The following is an 8,070-nucleotide window of genomic DNA, read 5'->3' as shown; positions in this document are numbered from 1 at the left end:
GATTACAAAATTTTTGCTAAAGTCTTGTCAAATCGCCTGCAATTCGCAATGTCGGTACTCATTGGATCTCACCAGACATGCGGTTTGAGAGACCGCTCCATTCAAAGTAACGTTCACACTGCGCGTACAATTCTTCAATATTCCCCCAGCTGTCGTGAGCAGCTTGTTCTGCTTCAGATCGACCTTGCAAAAGCATTTGACCGCGTTCGCCATTCATTTCTGTTTTCACTTCTAGAGCGAGCAAACGTGGGTTCTACTGTACTTAAGGGGTGCAACTTTGCTACAGAAACTGTTCAACACGATTAATCATTAATGACCAGCCCTCGAACCCTGTGTCAATCCGCTCTTCCGTGAAGCAAGGCTCTCCGATGTCTCCTCTGCTTTTTTCTCTTTACCTGGAACCGCTTTCTTTGAGTGTTTTGCGTAACAATAACATCCACGGGTTCCCTGTTTTGGCTAATGATGCCAAATTGCTAGCATGTGCGGACGATCTTGGATTTCTCTGCATTGATAAGCCGAGCATTGATGATGTGTTATCCATGATAGATCGATTTGGCATCGTGCCTGGTGCTCAAATGAATCGCTCCAAAAGTTCTGGTCTATGGTTTGGTTCATGGGGCACAACTCCGCTCCTGTACGCAGGAATAGAATGGTCTTGTGGGCCTCCTAAATATGTTATTGTTCACTTCATGCCTACAAATCAAGTGCGCATTACTGGAGAGAGCGAGTTCCAGCCGTTGAGCGTTATGCTCAGACGTTTGTACCGCATCGGCTTTCAATTTTTGGTCGAGCCCAGGCTTGCAACACCTTCCTGGCAACAAGAATTTATTACGTACTCCAGGTACTTCGCTGCGCCAGACATTACATACAGCCTTTCCATCGTATATTTGCGACGTTTATTTGGTCTTCCAATTTTGAGCCCATGTGGCGTGATAACCTTTTCAGGCCTGTTTTTGCAGGAGGACTGGGCCTAGAGAACCTGTATGAGAGACAGTTGGTTGCCCGTTTCTTCTGTTTTCGTCATTGCTCCCATCCAATTATTAGAGCATTCTTGCAGGTTAACTTCTTGACTCTACTTCCGAACTTAGTAGTTTCTTCCAATTTTACGGAACGCCCCCGTTTAGTAGGCTTTATGCAGGAAGTTTATGCCTCCGTGCGTTTTTTGACAGTTCGGTTTTCTAATGAGTACTTATATTCTGTTTCGCGCAAAAATCTATACAGGGATTTGATATCGACGCTCTTCCTGCCCCCATTGTATCGTTCTGTATACTTTTGGCTCATGGGTGATGATGTTTTAAACCGAGTGCGTAAAATGCCAATTTCTGCTTGCGCCAAAACATTTTTCTATAAATTACACACCGAAACTCCACCTGTCAACACGTGGCTCGATAGGAAAAACATTTTTGTGTCTTCTGTAAACTGTCGCTTGTGCAGTGTGCCTGAAACAATTGAACATTGTTTCATGGACTGCAAAGAAGCGATTTTGTTTTAGGATGTGTTGCAGAGGACGCTACAGAAAGATTTTCTGCTAAATTTGTACAGTGGGCGCCAGCTTGCTGTTTCCTAACCTGACTCGAAGCCCTATGATATGATTCTTCTGATTGGACTTCATAGCCTTTGGGAAACGCGCATGCAAGACGGCAACGATGAACCTGTTGTTTCGCCCAGAATTCATTTTAGCCGAATGTTGCAGCAGGTAACGGACATTTACAAGGAAACTTTTTACCGGATTGGTTTCTTCTCCTGAAGCGCTGTATATCCTTGCCGGCCTTTTAGTTCTAATATGTTTACTATCATGTTTGTGCTCTGTAAAGAGTTTTTTTTTGTTTGTGTATACAAACACATGTATATACAGGGTCTGTTCTGAAAGTAGTAGGACTGGTTTTTTCCTGCTCGAACGGGCGGACGAGAGGTGGTTTGCGCGTGCAGGATCGTTGAAGGGGGATATTGGGAATACTGGGGAAAATCGGCAGTCGGCTCTCGGCCGTTGAAGAGAAGAGGTCGCTTGTACTGTGAACCCCTGTCGAAACGTCTCGTCACGCAGAATCATCGAGCGTTTACTGGATCAGCGATACGCGATCAAATTTTGAGTAAATCTTTGTAAAACGGGCAAAGAGACTAACTACATGATGAAGGATGCCTACGGTGACGCTTCCATGGGTAGATCAGGTGTTTTTTGAGTGGCACAAGCTTTTCCGAGAAGGTAAGGAAAGAGTGGAGGAAGACGACCGCTCCAGACGCCCTTCGACCAGCATGACCAACGAAAATGTGTAGCGAGTGAAACATTTACATAACAGTGATCGTAGAATGAGCATAACAATGATTGCTGATGACTTGAGCATTCCTCAAACCCAAGTTTTTGAGATCGTGACAGAAAACTTATCCATGAGGAAAGCCTGTGCAGAGTTGGTGCCGGGAGTGTTGTCAGAGGAGGAAAAGACCAACCGGTAGGATCTTCTTCATCATGTGAATGAGGACCCCGATTTTTTGCCCAGCACAAGGTAGCAACGCTGCCTCAGCCCCCCTAGAGCCTCGACTTGGCCCCGCCAGACTTTTCTCTATTCCCGAGAATAAAATCGACGCTCGAGGGGACACATCACGGATCGGTAGAGGTGGTTCAACAGGCTGTGACGAGGGAGCTAAACAGCATTCCGGTCCAGGCGTTCCTGGAGGCGTACGAAAACTGTAAAACTCATTAACAGCAGCGTGTAGGTGCGGAAGGGTGCTACCTTGAAAAATTGTAATCGCTTGTACTATTCTCTTGAATAAATTTTGTTTAAAAAAAATGAGTCCTACTACTTTCAGAACAGACCATGTATATCCTTTCTGTACAAAACCATGTAAATAAATACCATGAAAGAAGCTATCACCAGAGCCGATCATGCTTGGCGCTAAACTGCCACACTCTCTCGCTCTGTGAATTGCAGATCGTCTTATTCATGAACTAACACTACTATCAGACTATTATTAGCGCTTTGAGATATGAGGGAAATGTGCCCTGCATGCGTTCGCGTGTATAAGGGGTGTGGTAGAAACACGGCACTTAATCAATACGCGTTGGCTTTGACAACATTACTGCAGAAAAGCTACACTGGAGCATAGACAGCCGGCGTGCACTTGGTAAATTGCTATAGACGACGAAAAAGGTGAATACATGCATAACTAGCTCCCCTGGTCAGTGGACACGTCAGTGCGCCATCATGTACGTGACAATGGTCCCCACCTGCAACAAATTGTGCTTTCGAATAATATTTCTTGCTTAGCAATGCTAAACCGCCAGCCAACTTTTGCGGAGTTTTGCCATTAAATTCAGTTTATTTGGAAATTTCATCACATATTTCATTTTGTAGGGAATAAATGGCATGGAAGGTAACGTGAGCGAGGGTTTGAAATAGAAAAAAATCATGCTGTAGCAACATAATTTATCGACGCTCATAGTGGTCGCCTACGGTACTTGCAGCAAGCAGAGGTACAGTCTTTGTCAAAAGTAACCAGGCTACTTGGTTTGCTTCTAGCTTGTATAGTGGAGCCCTTGTGACTTTCCTAAAGACCAAAAGATGTTGGAAGGTAAGAAGACCCCAGTCTTTACCTTTAAGGACCATTTAAACTTCAGGCAAGCTGTAAGGGCTCCAGTGTACGAGCTAGAAGCAAGCCATGCAGCCTGGTAACTTTTGACAAAGACTGTACTTCTTTTTTTAGTTCAGCCGTCTTACCTAGCAAAAATAAACAAACGCTTAAGCGACCTTTTGGTCTGGGAACTTTTGACCGAGCCTGTGCATATTTCAATCAATCAATCAATCAATCAATCAATCAATCAATCAATCAATCAATCAATCAGTTTATTTGGAAGCATAAAGCCGAAGGAAACGACGCGGACACAGTTGAGACATCAGGACAAAGCTGGACTATCAACTGACCTTACTTCAAGTCGCCGCGGTGGCTCAGTGGTTATGGTACTAGGCTGCTGACCGGAAAGGCGCGGGTGCGATCCCGGCCGCACCGGTCGCATTTCGATGGAGGCCAAATGCGAGACGCACGTATACTATGCGATGTCAGGGAAAGGCACAGCTTTTTCGGTTAGTGAAGACTTCTCCAAAAGAATTCGTGACGTCAGAAAAAAGTTGTGGGAAAGCGCATCTCGGAAAAAGAGCAATGGTGCCAAGGTTAAGCTGGTTTTTGACAAGCTTAACATTGACGGTAACATGTTCTGATGGGATAATGCAAGAAACACTTGGTATAAAATCCCGAGGAATCAAAAGTGACACCAGCAAGAGAACAGTCCAGTTTTCAAAATTCTTAACATAAATTCTCGCAGCGTCGTAAACAAAGCTGCAGAACTTGAAGGCATGCTGTTCTCACATGACGCGGACGTTGCCATGCTTACCGAGACCTGGCTAAGCAATGAAATATTTGACAGTGAATTTGTACCTAAAAACTATAAAGTTTTTCGTAGTGACCGGGACAGAAGAGGTGGAGGAGTGGCAATTTTAGTGAAATCATTATTGAAACTTTTATGATGCCTGATGCTCAAGGCATTGAAGCCATATTTTGCAAAACATAAATCAACACGGTTCGCTTTGTTCTTGGTGTTGTTTACAGGCCTCCCAACTCTTATGTTACGGTCTTGGAAAATTTAAGAGCATATTTACAATGCCATGTAAAAAGAGGTGATAGACTAATACTGGCGCGCTATGCCGGAAGGCCCGAGTTTGGCGCCCGCCTGAGTTTCATCCGAGTTTGCGATGACGGCAGTCAGTGAACAAAGATGGCGTGGAACGTGCGCAGGAAGCGGACAATAAAATGTAGAGATAAAGCCACGTAAAGGCGATACAAGCGCACCCTGCACGCCTGTTTCACACTTCAAACACAATACACTGCGCAATACCAGGCCGCAGCGCTACCTGAAGTTATCAGCGCCATATCAGCAATCGCGAAATCGTGACTTCTCTGCTATCTATCTGCACACTCGCCGCTAGCTGTCTGGCACGCCCTTTCGGGCGCGTCAAAGGCGTGTCTTCTCCAAGGTCTATTGAAATAGGTCGCGAAGCCGGAGCCCGAATGCGGTCCAGAACCAAGTGCTAGCGACATCAAATTAGGGGTGGAACTAAAGCGCCAAAATGAAATGAGTGGACAAACACGACTAGAAGAGGAAAATAATTGGGACATATTTTGTGCTTCAAAAGCATTCGAAAACAATTGCAGTGATTCCTTTTTAAAATGTTTTAGTTGTGTGCATTTTGTTAGAAAGTATAGCGCTTGCTTTGTAAAAATTTTTATGACAGCGTTCGCTCACAGCAGCGGCAATGGCAGCGGGACGATGCCAAGGTTGACGGTGCTCTGATGTCATACCCTTGTCACATCTTTTGACCATTCTGCTAGCCCTACTTTTTCCTCGTTGCTTGTTGCTCGAGTTCTTGGTGTGCATCGTTCGTGTAGTTTCCGCTTTTCCCTTTTGCCAGCGCTTCTGTGTAGTTTCGTTCGGTTGGGTGCGGTTCTGTCGCTTTTGCCCCAAAAGGGCATCGTCTGTGGCCATGGGGCCCCCGTACGCAAAAAAGAGGTGTGCGGTTGCATGATGTGCGAGCGATAACCTGTCTGGCGGCGTCACATTTCATCGCTTCAGCGCTACACCTGCGACATTCAACGCGACACCTGAGGCGAGGACGAAGGAAAAAGGCACAACGAGAACTGACTACCTAAAAATAGCGTTGGTGGTCGGCACTCGTCGTGTCTTCTTTCTTCGTTCTCGTGTCGGGTGTCGCGCTGAAGCGTCGCGGCGTTCAGCAGTTTATTTTTCCCGCCAAGCAGCACGTGACGCTGACGTCACAAATATGACGTCAGTAAAACACGTGACTTCAACGTCGCGTTTTTGTTTTAATTATGACGTCACTTTTTAGTTGTCCACGCATTTCGAAGACGGCGCTGGCTGCGCACCATGAGCCGCCATGTTTTGAACGTATGGGCTTCTATGCAGCCTACGCTACCATAGTACATCTACCTTGTCTTCTCTTCCAGGCTCTAATTTTCTCTCCATTTCCGAAGACGAACAGTGCGCACTAGGTGCACTCTTCTATCAACCCTTTCTCTTCTCTCGAATACGCGAAAAGGCAACAGATAATATTATGAACATTTTGTACATTTCCAAATGTATTTTAAAATCTGAATCCAATGAAGCGTTGTTGAAAAGCATAGCTTTAGGAAATTAACAAAGATCTGACACTTCTGCCGCTAGTGGCGATAGTGAGGTCATTGCTTCCAGCGTGGCTTGCATACGAACTACAGCGGCAGCCCACCGTGCCGAAAACGAGAGAGCTTCTGCGCTGACACGCCGCCGGTAGCGCTACCTTCGACTGGAAAGACTCGGCAACTACAACACGCTGAATCTCTATTATTTTTCGGCCATTGCGATAATATATTTTATTGCGTCGTATATCAAAATATAACAGTCATGCATCTGCTGGCTGGAATAATATACAAAATCAAAAAACTGACTTCACTGCACCCCCGCGTCACTGCTGCTCTCTGCAGTGACCTCAGGTGGAGTTCTCTGCTTCTACGGACGCTGCCGCACCCCGCTATGGCCAACCATTGCTTTTAGTACGCTCTTCGCGAATCTCAGCGGCAGACATTGGCCGTGAGAGAGGCTGTGATGCGGTGTTAGAAAAAAAAATTGCTGTTTCGCTGTATTTAGTGATTCATTACGTATGCCTGTTGAGTGTGACGCCTCTTTAGTGCACTACGGATGCAAAGAGCGTGCTACCCAGCGACTCTTATCCTATGTCATCAGACGCTCACTAAAAGCTGTGAAGGTGGTGGCGCGCGTATCTGCGTAGTATTTGTTTACGTCGCGCACTTCAAGGTTTTGCGGACTGGTTTTGTCACTAACGTCGATCGCCGTTGTATACCGCAGTGATATCGCAATAATGTCGTTCGGGCAGATGAGGGATCCTGTTTGTAATAATGGAATTGGACTTACAACAGAGAAATGTGTTACGGTTGTGAAGTAGGCAGTGCTTGCGTGCTGGAAATTACAAACTCTTTATCGCACTGGGTCTGGAGCAGCGACCGTTTGTCGATCCCGGATGTGCTTGACACATTGATGCTGAGCTTTATCACCGATGAAAGGACGGCCAAGCCTGTGATGCGATGTTGTTGGAGTAGGGCGTGCTCCAAGCACCGTTTCGTCGTCGTGCTCCGTGTTTGACGCCTTGCAAGCAGGTGTGACGCGCCATCAGCGTTGTGCTGTGTCTTACGTGGTTGCAACAGGCTATAGTGTTAAATCTTGGTATGCGAGCGAAGAAATCGGCGGCTGTCGCCACGTTGCGTGTCCTTCGCAGAGGTGCTTAGATTAATCAGCGATGACGTCCGTTTTGCCTGTTATATTTCGATGGTCCACATCGTCGATGTCTGTCAGCAATCAGCACAGCCGCGCAGCATACCTGTAGCCGGCAGGGATGTTGGGAGTGGCCCACCCATAGCGCGTATGCCTATAATTTATGTACGGCACGCCGGTGGCGTGAACAATGGGTTTGATTGGCAGGTGAACTTGGAGCTAAACTCGTGAACGGTGAAGTCCCCCGAATTCTTCTCGGGACTGTCATGGCGGCAGTAGCAGCAGCCTGGGTCATCGCTTCCTCTGAAGGCAAATGTCAGTACGGCCGGCTGGACCCGTTTACTGCCATGGCCGACGACGAATTCCAGCGACATTTTCGCCTCTCCAAAACATCGGTACGATGGTTGTGTAAAGAGTAAGGCGACGACCAACGCCTGCGGAGAGCGCGTACCGGGCCTCATTCGCTGTCGGTCGAAAAGCAAGTCCTCTGCGCCCTCCGGTTCTTCGCGACCGGGAGCTTCCAGGGGAGCGTCGGCGCAGACCACTTTATTGGACGCCACCAAAGCACTGTGAGCCGCAGTGTGAGGGACGTCTCCGACGCGCTTATCGACGCGGCTGTGCAGAAGCGGTGGCTCGCTTTCCCCACGACTGCGGCCGAGCCTGCGTATGTTAAGGAGCGTTTCCTTCTGCGCGGCGGCATCACAGACGTCGTGGGATGCGTCGACGGGACCTACATTGTC

The 8,070-nt window shown here is 47.2% G+C and overlaps 1 pseudogene; it reads left to right on the top strand.

Moving 5' to 3' along the window:
* The first annotated feature begins 922 nt into the window (after window positions 1-922).
* On the top strand, window positions 923-1,747 carry LOC149349382 (uncharacterized; annotated as a pseudogene).
* The last annotated feature ends 6,323 nt before the right edge of the window (window positions 1,748-8,070 follow it).

Source organism: Amblyomma mixtum, chromosome 3 (genome assembly GCF_055824585.1).
Source record: "Amblyomma mixtum isolate Tamu chromosome 3, ASM5582458v1, whole genome shotgun sequence".
Lineage (NCBI taxonomy): Eukaryota > Metazoa > Arthropoda > Arachnida > Ixodida > Ixodidae > Amblyomma > Amblyomma mixtum.
The sequence above is the reverse complement of the archived record's forward strand: the minus strand, read 5'-3'. Positions and strand labels throughout refer to the sequence as shown.